Source organism: Rhinatrema bivittatum, chromosome 8, assembly GCF_901001135.1.
Source record: "Rhinatrema bivittatum chromosome 8, aRhiBiv1.1, whole genome shotgun sequence".
Lineage (NCBI taxonomy): Eukaryota > Metazoa > Chordata > Amphibia > Gymnophiona > Rhinatrematidae > Rhinatrema > Rhinatrema bivittatum.
The window spans coordinates 166422461-166435572 of record NC_042622.1 but is presented as its reverse complement, the minus strand read 5'-3'; the positions used below and the strand labels follow the sequence as shown (position 1 = coordinate 166435572).

At 45.7% G+C, this 13112-nt stretch overlaps 1 protein-coding gene across 14 annotated transcripts in view; it reads left to right on the top strand.

The window, feature by feature from the left end:
* The window catches only part of MYO18A (myosin XVIIIA), a 224063-nt gene that overhangs the window by 34291 nt on the left and 176660 nt on the right, over positions 1-13112 (top strand). The gene's annotated exons all lie outside the window — the stretch shown is intronic.

Sequence of the window (13112 nt, the reverse complement as noted above, 5' to 3'; positions counted from 1 at the left end):
TTACCAGTAAATTACAGAATTCTATACAAATCAATCACCTTAATCCATAAAACCATCCATCATCAACTTCAACTTGACCTGGAAATACCTTTCAAACTCTACTCCTCTAACAGACCAACTAGAGACATTTACAAAGGCACTCTTAATGTTCCCCCCACTAAAGCCACACGCCTCGCTATGACCAAAGACAGAGCCTTTTCGATAGCAGGCCCTTCTATTTGGAACAGTATCCCATCAAACCTCAGACTGGAGCCAAGCCTTTTAACTTTCAGAAAAAGACTTAAAACCTGGCTCTTTCACCAAGCCTTCCCTGAACCACCAGACAATCACTAGTTGGCCTTCTTTCCTACCTGGTCTGGCTCTCCGTTTCTCAAAGAAAAAATAAATGGACTCTGAGACATTCAGGTTAAAGTACCGTTCTTAAGTTTATTAACTTGTACACGCTATGGTAAAATTACTTTGACTGGCCTTTCTTCTTTCCAGCTTGTTGCAAGCTTCCAAGTTCTCGCCCCCTGTTGATTGTAACTTTGACTTATTCCTACTTATTGTTATCTTTCGTTTACGTGAATTTGTTACTCTAGTTTTCTTTTTTCCCTTTGTTAAACTGTAAACCGATCCGATATGGTAATTTACTATGAAGGTCGGTATAAAAAACTGTTAAATAAATAAATAAATCATGAACAACATTATTGGACAAATTTTCTGGTTTTTACCATGGACTTTGCTAAGTCTGAGGCTGTGTTTGTGACTTGTTGTCAGGAACGTGGGAGGGTGAATTTATTTAAAAATGTAGAAACCTGCTCTGTCTGTTTTGTGTGTTCTATATTATAAATTGCTTAAGAACCTTATGGTGTAAGCGATTAATAAATGGTGAAGGAGATAAATAGGTGGCCCAGGGGCACCTCACTGCCATCAGTTTATATCATCGGGGAGAGAAGTGTGGCAGAGACTGCCAAAGAACAGGGGGACCAGAACCCGAGAAAGAGAGAGAAAATGGGTGAGGAGGTGTTCCTGTGACTTTCTCCGAGCGCTAGAAAACCTGACCTCTCCTCCGCGCTCAGATATCCAGGCAGACCTGCAGAAAGCTCCCTCTCTCTCTCTTTTGGGCACGGTGTGGTCCTCATCGCTGCTGCCCCTTGCGTCAACGGGAAGATCCGAAGAGCAGGGGGCGAAAAGAAAGGTGACAAAGTTGTACCCATGATAAATGGAGGGGAAGGGAGCGAGAGGTTGCCATACTCTTCATTTCATTGCCCTAGTTAGCCAGTTCAGGTTTGGGACCGATTGGTTGTGGGAGATTCCTAAATTCAGGCACGAGAATGGATAAACCCCAAGTCCTTGAATGCTGCTTTTTTTTTTTTTTAATCTGCTCCTGTCAAAATGTGGGATCTTGATAATCCAGGATTTCAGTCGGAAATAAATCCTAGGTTGCTCTCGAGACCCTCCCACCATTGTTAGTGTTTCATGTCAGCCCCGTAAGGATGGCAGTAGGCTCTCGTTATAGAGATTCAGTCCCTGGAACGACTGAAATGCCGAGAGGAGGAGAGATTACTTCCTTTGCTCAGTTTAAAACCAAGTCAAGAAAATCTCCTCTTGTCTTCAAACTGGACATTGTATTCAAAATCGTACTCGGAAATAATCCTTGAAAGTTAAAGGTACAGAATTAGAAATGCACCTAAATGAGGCGGAGACTCCCTGCGTAATCCAGAGTTTGAATAGAGAGAGACGTCTCTGGGTGTAGGACCATTGCCTCTCGGCTCGGTTTCTGAGGGAAGATATGCAAGAGTCCCATATAAACCCTAGCCCAAGGCACAAGGACCCACAAAACGAGACGTGGGTCCAGCATGTGGCAGCAGAGGCTCTGTGTCTGGGGCTGAAGGATACTGCCAAACCTCTGGGGGAAAGTCCAGGTTTTAGAGGGACTAGCAGTGTGTGTGTGATATTTACCACCCAAAGCGAGTAATCCAGTGTAAACATTAAGGGCATTTTTGTTGTTACCTAAGAAATGTATTTTGATGTGTTGGAAAGACTCAAAGTGCATGGGGCTCCCCGGCTGCTGGATCAGATGACAGCGTCCTTAAGTACTTGTTTTTAAGAAATGTTCGAGATTTATCAACAGCAACAAATTAAAACATTCTTAAATGCTCCTGGTGTGAATGCTTGCATTTCTGCTGCCTGTGCTGTACCTGTCCTGTGGAGGGGGAGGGGTGGGGGGTGTATGTGTATGAGAGATTGTATGTTTCTCTCATTGAGTGCACATGCTTATGTGTGCATGTGTTTGTATTGATTTCAGTTTGTCCTCGTTCAGATTACATGGCTCCTGGCTCTGTAGAGTACGTTTGCTGTACCATAGGTGCAGTGGCCTCTAGAATCCTGTGACAATTAAATATTGTACAATGTATGATAAGAACTTATTTAAAAAATGACCCAGCAGCCTATAATTACAAAAATGCTATTGTCTGTGTGATAATTAGACAAAAGACAAGTCACTTCAGCCTTGCGTTAAAACCTTCAGAAGTTAATGTTTGATCTTCATGTTCCTGCACAAATTACTTCATGAGCCCTTAAAGTTAGGAAAATGATCATTTTGCAGCACCTCCAGACAGGCCACCGAGTAGCACTTTAACTTGGTACAAAGAGATGCATCAACAGCTGATACAATTTAAGGGAGCAGGTCATAGCTCCTAGCATTCTGCAAGTAGATTCATTTCCAACAGAATTTCATGTTATCAACAGATCTCTGTCTGCAACAGCTTTTTTTTTTTTTTTGTCTGTCAAAAGAAATCCAGTTTTTGTAGACCAGTAGCCATGACCGTTGGCTCTCCTGCAAACCTCTCCCAGTAAACCTGGTCTGGTTGACCTGACCAACAAGAGCCCAAGCCAGAAACCTAAGTTCCAGCTCTTGCTTGCTCCTAACATGCGGGCACCCCTGAACCAGCCTTTTCAAGCCCCTGGTCTAAGCCTTGCATCCTCTCCCACAGACAAAGGCACAGAGACTCACCTACTCTTTCACCAAATAGCAAAACCCTTTCAAAGAAACTCTCTGAGGTACTGCACGTTTCCTTCTTATCGTGTAGAAGAAGGGTCGGTGAGCTTTCTGGAGATTAAAATGTCGTCGCAATGTCACCTGTTTCCTCTAGTCTTGTTCACCAGATGCAGAACATCCCAGGACCCTCCTGGCAGATGGTGGGTTGAGAAGCAAAGACTTTAGGAGGACTCGCAAGGTCTGCTTTCTTAATAAGAACCCAGTCGGAAGGCCGTCAACGCTGAGGGAGCTACCCATTGTTGCATTTTGACTGGTGCCTGTCTCTCGGGAGGCTCTGCCCCTGTGTATGCAGACGTGGAAAATGTCACAGCACTGAGGTTTTCTTTTATGATGGACACCGCTGGTTCGGTTAGAAGAAGACACCTTCTGCATTTGTGCAGGGAGATTGGGGGGGGGGGGGAGTGGAGACAGGTGATGATCTGGGCAGGCTCCTGCTGACGTGAGCTCCGTCAGGGACATGGAAGGGATGTTGACCAGACGTTTGAAGGATTTTAATGATGGCAGCAGCCCTGCATTTCTTTGGTTCCCTCCTCCACTTCCTTCAGCTCTGGGCTGCTTTGTAGCAGTGAATCTTAATTCTGATTCCTGGGTATTTGACCTGCAGGCTGCCAGCTCTTCATGTGCTGCCATTCTGCTGTCCCCTGTGGGCTGGCGTCACAGCTCAGGAGTGGACATCCTTCCCTTCCTGCAGCTATGTCTGCCTTTCCTTACTCAAGCTGGAGAATATTCTGTTCTTCCCCTTCTTCTCTTAATTGAGAAGTTACTGGGCAGTATCCGGGCACACTCGGGAGCTGACAGCTTGTACGATTCCGACGCAGGTCACGTAGAAGATGTCATGCGTTGCCGATACTTAGTATGGTTTATTTTTTTGTCTTCTTATGCTTTCTTTGTAACTGAACTAGGTTTATAGATGGCGTGGGATATACGTATTATTATTTTAAAGTAAATGATATGGCCAGTGATGTGGCTTCACTGCCCGACTACCATGTGCGGCTGTACCTCAGCTATGTAGATTCTTCCACGCCAACCACCAGTGAGGGGGCTGTTGTCTTAATTTCTAAGAGGGTTGCTCCTTTGTGGAGCTCCTTCCAGTATGACCCAGGGGAGCACTGTTACTTAGGGTATGATAAGAGGGTGCATCCTCTGCTTTTGGAGAAGGGAATTAGGCTTGCTGGGAATTTCGGTACTTTTGGTATGTAGAGGGCAGGTGAGGGATTGGGTATTATGGGTTTATTTCAAACAATGGTTCATTTTTTATTGTTGTATTCAGAGTTGGGGCTATTTTGTACTGACTATTGTATTTTTATCTGTGATATAAACTACTTTGGGTTCATATTTGTCAAGGTGGTATAAAAATATACAATGTAATGCAATTAGACCCCCTGTCATTAAAGAACCTTATATATATACTGGGGTTAATATTCAGACTGTCCAGGTAAGTTTCGGACTCAGCTTGTCAAACCGTGGGTTAAAAGTTTCTCACTGCTCTGATCGTCTGCAGTTTATCTGGTAACCTTTTAAACGGATAACTTGGTGACGTTCTGGGCAGAGTTAAATTAGCCGGGGCTAAGCCTGATCGTGCCAGAGAGCAGTCCTAAAGCTAAGCCAGACAAGCCTATCCAGCTAACTAGCAATTGTATCTGGCAATCTATCTGGCTAACTCACCACACTGCTGAATGCGGGCCTTGCGTTCAGTGCTGGGTGGCTTCACTTTACTGCACAGAAAATGAGGCAGGCCCTGTAACTGAGTCAGAAGCGCCTGGAGGCAAGGGGGATTTTCCTTGGAAATCAGAGCAGGGGCGGTGGGGGGGTGCCTTCAGAATTTGCCAGTGCCCAAATCTGGCCCTGAGACGGAGAGAAGGGCACAAGGCTTATAAACACGGGACTGGGATCAGTAATGCCACCACTAAACTTTTTTTTTTATTTAGAAATGTTTATCCTGTGCCATCCCATGTTCTAGGCGGCTAACAAGTAAACATTTTATATTAAAACACACAATTTAAAAATCTATAAATAATAATGAACAATAACATAAACGACATTATTAAATTCACATAAAACCAATTATTAAAACACAGTAAAAACTGAGCTATTCCGCAAACACCGTCAGCATTAAAAGCCTTCACTCTGAGAAGATTGTAAAACTTAATAAAATAAATGTCTTTAATTGCTTCTTGACCAACTTAATGCAGCTCTGCTTTCATAGCTGTATAGGTAGATTATTCCAAAGCAGAGGGCCTGCGACTGGAAAAAGTCTCTCCCTAGATTCACACTGTTTTATGATTTGGAACAGCTAAAAGGCATAGGCCTCCCGACCTCAAACTCCTTGTGGGTCGATAGATCCTTAGTAGAGAATTAATCCATGGATGAGACTCATGAATCGGTGCTTTATAACGTATTCAATATTCTCTTGGGATATTGAAAACTGGAGCAATGGGGGTCAAATCTTGTGGTCCCTGTGAGGATACGAGCTGCAGAACTCTGAATGATTTGATTAGCTTTAATGTTATAAGTAGGTAGGCACAAATAATAAAGAATTACTGGAATGTAAGGATGGTATAATTAAGGCCTACATCACCATTCTAAAATCTGGGCCTTCTAAAAATGGCTTTAATCTTCTGAACATACATAATTTCCAGTATGACTTTGTACTAGACTCTTTACTTGCTTCTTAATGATAAATCGGATTCTAAAATGACTCTGAGGTTTCTTGCATGCCTAGCGATTGTCAGTTGATGTCCTAAAAACTTTAAAGTTGTCGCAAAGGGGATATCTGCTTTCCTAGGTAGAAAAACAATCTGTTTTTTCTGTATTTAAAGCCAACTTATTATATGTTAGCCAACGTTTTATTGATGTATGCTAAATAGAAAGGGATCCTAGGATGGCATTAAGATCAGTTGAACACGGGAAAAGAACTGGATATCATCAGCTTACAAGGAAAAACAAACTCCCAGTCCCTTTAGAAACTTACAAGGTGGCTTCATATAAATGTGAGAAGCCGAAGTTTGGGGTACTCCTGTGTTTACCAGACCCCACTCGGAAACAGTGCTAGGAGATGTAAGTCCTTTCCTGCCCTGCATTGGGGGTGGGATGGACATTTATTGCATCTAGCTGGAAGACACCTCCAGCCTGTGCAGTCTGAACTCTGGTCATTCCTTCCTTCAGACTTGGAGCAGTGTTAGGGAGGAGCTGACCTGAGGAACCTGTGTCGAGACACAATCTGTGCAGGCCATGTGAAAACTTTCTGGAAATCAGCTGGAGCAATGAACTAGCGGTAGAGTGATGTTCGCTGGAGAAGAGACACAGATGGATAATAGAAAGGAGACGTTTGTGTGGAATTAGCAAAACTAAAAACGGACTAACCTTTGGGCTATATAGGATCTCTCCTGCGATATTTTATTTTAAATGGTTTAATGGAAAACCCTACTGAAGGACAGGCTAGTGAAGCAGCAGGAATCTAGTGGACTGCAGGACCCAAGGCATCATGGCTTTACAAGAGGGACATGTCGGACAAATCCGAACAATTTCTGTGATCAGAGAGTTAGATCAGGGACATGGGCTGGAAGTGGTGGATTTCAGCAAAGCTTTAGATGTTGCCTCCATAGGGAGCTCATTAGTAAGCTGAGCAGCCTTGGGGTGGATCCCAAGGTGGTGGAATGCATTAGAAACAGGTTGTATGGTAGATGACAGATGGTGGTGGTAAATGGAAGTCACCCTGAGGAGAGAGAGAGAGGTGATCAGTGGAGTGCTTCTGGAATTGGTCCTGGGGCCAATTCTGTTCAGTATCTTTGTGAGTGATACCGCAGAGGGTTTAGAAGGAAAAGTTTGCCTTCTGGCAGATAACACTAAGATCTGCAGAGTGTGGACATCCTTGAGGGAGTGGACAGAATAGGAAGTGATCTAAGAAAGCTTGAAACATATAGAAATGAAACACAGAAATGAAGGCAGAAGAAGACCAAACAGCCCATCCAGTCTGCCCAGCAAGCTTTCGCACTTTCTTTTTCTCTCTCACATACAGGTCGATTCAGTAAAGTCCGCGGGAGAGCGGACGAACGCCCGCTCTCCCGGCGTGTGCACCGGCGAGTGGCCGGTGAGCGCGATTCAGTATTTAAATTAGGTGGTGCAGTAGAAACGGGCAAAAGGAGGCGCTAGGGACACGCTAGTGTCCCTAGCGCCTCCTTTTGACCCGAAGCGGCAGCTGTCAGCGGGTTTGACAACCGACGCTCAATTTTGCTGGCGTCTGTTCTCGAGCCCGCTGACAGCCACGGGCTCGGAAACCGGACGCCGGCAAAATTGAGCATCCGGTTTTCTGCCCGACAGCCGCCCATTTTAAAACTTTTTTTTTTTAAACTTTTTTTACTCTTCGGGACCTCCGACTTAATATCGCCATGATATTAAGTCGGAGAAAAGCAGTAAAAACTGCTTTTCTGTGCACTTTCCCGGTGCTGGCAGAAACTAGCACCTACCTTTGGGTAGGCGCTAATTTCTTAAAGTAAAATGTGCAGCTTGGCTGCACATTTTACTTACTGTATCGCGCGGGCATACCTAATAGGGCCATCAACATGCATTTGCATGTTGAGGGCGCTATTAGGTGCCACGGGTTGGACGCGCGTTTTCCTCCCCTTACTGAATAAGGGGTAAGGGAAAATGCGCGTCCAAGGGCAGGTTAACAGTGCGCTCCGTTGGAGCGCACTGTACTGTATCGGCCTGACACTTATCTGTTACTCTTGGCTCTTAGTAACCTTTTTTATTCTATTTTCCTTTCACCCCCGCCATTAATGTAGAGAGCAGTGTAGGAACTGCATCTAAGTGAAATAGCTTAATTACGGTAGTTAGGGGTATTAACCACCGCAATAAGCAAGCTACACTCATGCTTATCTGTTTATCCAGACTATGTAATTCAGTCCTTGTTGGTTGTTGCCTGAATATAGATCCACCTTTCTTCATTCCCCCCTGCTGTTGAAGCAGAGAGCCATGCTGGCTATGCATTGAGAGTGAAGTATCAGTCTTGCTCCCCTGCCGTTGAAGCAGAGGGCTATGCTGGATATGCGTGGAGTGTCAAACTTTCTCCCCTGCCGTTGAAGCAGAGAGCTATGCTGGATATGCATTGTAAGTGAAGTATCAGGCTTATTTGGTTTGGGGTAGTAACCGCCGTAACAAGCAAGCTACTCCCCGCTTTTTTGTGAATGCAAATCCTTTTTTCCACATTTCCTCATTGCTGCTGAAGCTTAGAGCAATGTTGGAGTCGCATTAACTGTGTGTATGTTTATTGAATAAGGGTATTATCACCAGGTAGTAGCCGTCGTTCCCGTGAGCCACCCACTCTTCATTTGCAGTTAAGATTAAATGCAAAAAAGTGCAGTTGTGCATTGGGGCTGGAGAAAACGGAAGGAGCGATACATGATGGGGGTGAGAGAGACCTTGGGGTGAATGTGTCTGATAATCTCAAGGCAGCTAAACAGTGTGATAAGGTGGTGAGCAGAGCCAGTGGGGTGCTGGCATGCACAAGGAGGTAAAAGGAGGTGACAATGCCCCTATACTGGTCATTGGTGAGACCTGGCCTGGAATGTAGTGCCTACTTCTGGAGACTCTGCCCCCAAAATGATATAAACAGGCTGGAGGTGGTACAGGGAAGGGCAACCATAATAGTACAGAGTCTACAGCAAAAGCCATATGAGATGAGACTTAAGGGCCAAAATATGTATTTTATTTATTTTTTATTTAGATTTTAATATTTATTTATTCACACTTTTTTCAGCACTTCAGAGCGGATTACATTCTATTTATTTAACTTCTATTCTGCAATGTACACCATAAGGAGAGGAGGGTCAGTATAAATAATGCCTAAGCAGCAAACTTTTTTCCAGTAGAAAGATTGTCCTAGAACAAGAGGTCATGGTATGAGGCTTTGGCAGGGAGGAGCAACATCAGAAAATATTTAATCACAGAAAGGGTGGTGGTTGCATGGAACAGACTCCCAGAGGAGGTGATGGACACAAAACCAGTAACAGAAGTCAAGAGACTCTAGGATCCCAGGGGAAAGCCAGAGATCACCTGAGGATGACTCTACTTCTTTGAAGCAGGCGTGAAACTGGGATGTCCAGTCCTTATTTGCCGTTATAGTCTCTGAACTATTTCATCCCTCTGCTTCTAGGGCTCCCAAGGAAAGAATTGCTTCACCACGGATGCGGGCCTATGTGTGGTGGAAACTTTATTGTTGTTGATAGTTGGACCAACAAACATTCTTCTAGTCCCTGGGAGCACAGAGCTCTCTTCCATTGTGTCTGGCAGGTTGGTAACCGGTGAGAAGGCAGGGGGTCATGTTTGTTGAATGGGTGGTGGGACAAGAGACCAGCCAAGGAAGTGTCTGCTCTTCCCTTGCCCATAAAGGAGAGAGCCATCGACCTTGCTGATTTGACTTCCTAAGAACATGGAGAATAGAGCAGACTTTTTTCCTAAAAAGCCCCTTGTCTTCTTTTCATGAATTAATATTCTTGGCTTCCAAAAGTGAGAAATACACAGAACGCCTGGTCCTTATAAGTTCATCCTCTGCATTGGAGAAGAAAGTCTAGGAGGGGCTCAGGTGACCTGGAGTCACCTGTTAATCGCTAGGCTGGAAACGCTGTGGCCTGGCCTGGGCTTGCTCTGCTGGCCTTTCTCCTTTCATTAGTGTATACAGAGGTGAGCAGAGCCTTGTCTTACAGCTGCCATAATGGTAGAAGGCCTGAAGCCCCTAGATGAGGTACATTAAAGGGATTCTGCCCTCCTTGTTCTGCTCTAGACTCCTTTCTCCCTGGGGATCCAAGCTGGGCTTAGCTTGTCTTTGGACAGGTGGCTGTGCAGGAAGCTTGAAGCCAGCTCTGTCTTCCGTGGCCAGAGCACTGCAGCCTGCAACTCTTTAAGGCTGATACTATAAAGTGTGCTCAGCCAAAGAACTGTTTAACACGTGGCTGGCTGCACGTTTTCGATGTGCGTCCACTACCCCTTATACTGTAAGGGGTTTTAGTGTTGAAAACTGGCGTCCAAATACAACCCCACCTCCCGAAACTAATAGCGCTCATCACATGCAAACGCACGTCGATGAGGCTATTAGTTATGAACTGGGGATACTGAAAAAAAAATGTGTGGCCGAGCTGCACATTTTACACATTTATTTATTTAAAGGCTTTTATATACCGAGGTATGGCTATGTGCCTTCGCCCCGGTTAGAAATTCACACATAGAAATTAACTCCTGTCCAAGGGCAGTCCAAAAAAGTGTACAGAAAAGTAGAAAATACTGCTTTTCTGTACACTCTCCAACTTAATATCCTAGCGGTATTAAGTTGGAGGAACAAAAATGTTAAAAAAATAAATAAAATAAATAAATAATAAAATAATAATAATCATTAAAAAAAAAATGTGCAGGCCAGTCAGGTTGTGAAAATGGACGCTCAATTTTACTGGCGTCCATTTTCCTATCCTATGGCTGTCAGCGGGTTTGGAAAACCGATGCCTGTAAAATTGAGCGTCTGTTTCCTGAACCCGCTGACAGCCACCTCTCCTGGGTTTCCGCTAATAAGGAGGCGCTAGGGATGCGCTGTTGTCCCTAGCGCCTCCTTTGTAGCACGACCCCCCCCCCCCTATTTAAATACAGGATCGTGCGTCCAGGAGAGGTGGCTGGGCGCGCTTTGGCAGAGCGGACGCTCACCACTGATTGCCCGTTCTCCTGCGTTTCTTATTGTATTGGCCTGATTGTCGGCAATATTTTTTTTTTTTTTTGCTGGAGACATCCTTTTAGATTTAGACAAGAGGACAGGGAAATCCCAGAGGCGGTGGAGCACGGAAGAGGCTGGCAAACGATGAGAGAGGCAGAACTCCTTAATCCCTCCACTCCCCTGTAGAATAGTGCACTATATATATCCTGCACATATGTAGTTATAGCACTATGAAGCACTGATCACTGAACTTGCCAGAGAATCATCCAGCACAGATGACATCATTCCTGGAAGGATGGAACTAAGTTTGTTATTCTAACTGATAAGAAGAGGCCTGTGGCCTATAGTAAGAGCAAGCTAAAGTACACATGTTAACATATATATCGATTGGCTATTAAAGGTAAAGGGTGTGGATTATGCAGATGACTGATAATAGCAGACCCCAGACCCTTTATAAGCTGATGCACACGTGAAGAACACTGAGCAGATTTTAAACAGACCTTGTACACCTTTGCTTGTACTAAATTCTTTCTGTATTTTTCTGCTCCTAGAGGAATTATCCGCCTTCCTCTATTTACTTATCTGTATTAATAAACCCCTTTCTTTATTACCGTCTGAAGCTGGTATTTATTCTGTAATTAGACACAGGGTTCGCCCCTCTTTTAACACCCCCCAAACTCGCTTCCCTGCTGTCAGCCAATATTCCCATGATTCCTGAGACGTGCTTCCTGTCCCATTCCTCCTGGGCACTGCAGCGTTGAATCCTGTGCCCCACCCTGCAGGGCAGGACGAGAGAGATCTGTTACCAGCAATGTCCCCCCCGTCTCTTATGGTATCAGAGATGTCTTCTCATGCAGTTTGAAAGCAGGCAGGAAACTCCAGAGCCCGATGGCTCTTATCTGAAAGGACCACATTTCTACGGCAGCCAGAGTTCCTGTTTTATGACTGTGGTAAGAGAAGGGCCTCTAGCGAGCGGCCTTACCCAGCCATCTGGAGAAGTGGAGCCCTTTGGATCCTCCGTAAACAGAGGAACAATACTCCTGAGGGTCCGGCGTGGACATTCAGCACACGCATTGGGCTTGGCTGATTGTGTTTGTTTAACAATCTAAGGGCCATTCTGGGCTTAGTAAATGAGGTCTGAAGTTTTGTACCTGAGGCAATGGAGGGGGAAGGGACTTGCCCAAGGCCGCAAGGCCGGATCAGTGGGATTTGAACCCTGGTTCCCAGCCCCCTGCTCTAACCACTAGGCCACGCCTCCTCCCCTATTCGTTTCTGCATAATGTAAGTTTATTCAATGGATTCAAACAGGGCTTTTAAGTACTTGTTATATGAGATAAAGACTTTAACCCAGGGATGCGAGACCTTTGCTTGGCTTCCTTCCCTCACCCCAATAAAACACAGAGGCTTCAAATGGCGTTACAAAAGGCCGCAGTTTATTATCCCTAACCCGAGCCCTTACAAACAAGCATAAAGCCCCTCCCCTTTACCTTATTTCCTTCTTCACCGCCTCAACCACCACGTCCCAATGGTAAGGCATAAGGAATAGTTGCCCCCCTCCCGTTACTTACCCCGCCTCGTCCCAGCGAGGATAAGCTCTGGCCTTGAGCTTAGCCCCCTCGCTCACCGGCCATCCCGTGTAGCAGCCCAACTTCACGGGACTCCTCCCCCCCCCCCCCCCCAATGTCCTTTTAACAAAACATTATTTACAAACATAACTTGGGCTCGGGTTTTCCCCCTCCACTGCGACAAACTTTATGTCACAATTTTCACTCACAGAGCAAGCACAATCAATAGGGTGGGAGGGAGGAATGCCAAACCTACCCGGGCCTATCTCCTCAGCCCGCTGGAACTGACTGCTCCGCCAACCGCCGCGACCTGTCCCACCAATGAGAGCGCAGCGATTCAAATCACTGCTCCCTCATTCGTCACCGCTCCGGCTCTCCCCCCTCCTCCCCCCTTCCCCCATTGCGTGCGCCGCCGCGTGCCTCTGCCCTGGTTATACTCGGCGGCGCGAGACGAGCCCGTGCCACCGATGCAAGCAGCATCTTTAAATGCTTCCTATAAAATTTACACTTGGTGACAGATCGGGGATCCGCGGTACATGCAGCCTCCTGGCAGAGGTCACTGGTGCACAGTGCTTGTGGTCTTCTGCCTGTGCCAGGCACGAAGAGCTTCCTAACCTTGCATTCCTCAGCGATGGCTCACTTACTGCCTTGTGCCCCCCCAGCAGACCGGGCTCTGTTTGCAGAAATCAGCAGGGCTGCATCTTAGTAACTGGGTACTGGTGAACAAATCTGAGGTCGTCTAGTGACTGACTGACTGTGAATTTTACCTGACCTCTAACCCCTGCAATCCTGCCTGCTGTTCTGCAGC